At 46.4% G+C, this 806-nt stretch overlaps 1 pseudogene; it reads right to left on the reverse strand.

Moving 5' to 3' along the window:
* Window positions 1–6: 6 nt before the first annotated feature.
* LOC103277430 lies at window positions 7–714 on the reverse strand (annotated as a pseudogene).
* Between the last annotated feature and the right edge of the window lie 92 nt (window positions 715–806).

Genomic DNA, 806 nt, shown 5'->3' on the forward strand with positions numbered 1-806 from the left:
TATTTTCTGTTTAAGTTCATTCACTTGTTCTTTCCATACTTCAGCTTCTCGTAAAAGCTGTTTCTGCCTTTCCTGAAGTTGAGAATTTTCATTCAAAGCATCTTTTAGTGTTCTCTTAAGTCGTTCTTCATTCATATGAAATATCTTCAAGGTTGTTTTGGCTTCAGCTACTTGTAATTTGACAGTCTTTAATTCATCTTCTAGGGACTGCACCCTTTTTGAAACATCCACCACCAGTTCATCTTGTTCAGAATGCTCAGATTTCTCTTCTTCTAACTCTTTTTCTCGACAGAATATTCCATCTTCAAGTTCAGATTTGGACCTGTCCAGCCTTTCACAGGTCGCCTCCACACTTTGTGCTTCTGTTGACTCCTTTTCAAAACTGGCATCCTTGAAAGATGACTCTAAGCCTCCATACTGTTCTTGTACAAGGCTCAACTTTTCAAGGATTTTACATTTTTCTTCAAACAGTCCAGAAAGCTTTGCAGCAAGGTCTTTCTCTCTTGCCACGTAGAGCCGACGTCTCACCGAACTAAAACCTCTCCACAAAAAAATGAGCACAGCAACAACAGCTGCACATATCACCGATTCCCATGGAAAACCATCAGGATTAGAACCTCGTCTCATCGCTTCAGGCGGTGCTGCCACAACTCTGTGCAGCTCTGCCAGGACCAGCCACAAAAGCCACGGAGGCGCAGCCCCGGCTTCCTCCATGGCCCCGAGACCGCCTCGCAGTCGCCGCCGCAGCGGGCCGTTAGCGGCTGTGGACGCGCACCGTTCTTGAACCCGATTCAGCGCCCGGCAAC

Source organism: Carlito syrichta, unplaced genomic scaffold (assembly GCF_000164805.1).
Source record: "Carlito syrichta isolate Samal-C Ts95f unplaced genomic scaffold, Tarsius_syrichta-2.0.1 Scaffold321722, whole genome shotgun sequence".
Taxonomy (NCBI): Eukaryota; Metazoa; Chordata; class Mammalia; order Primates; family Tarsiidae; genus Carlito; species Carlito syrichta.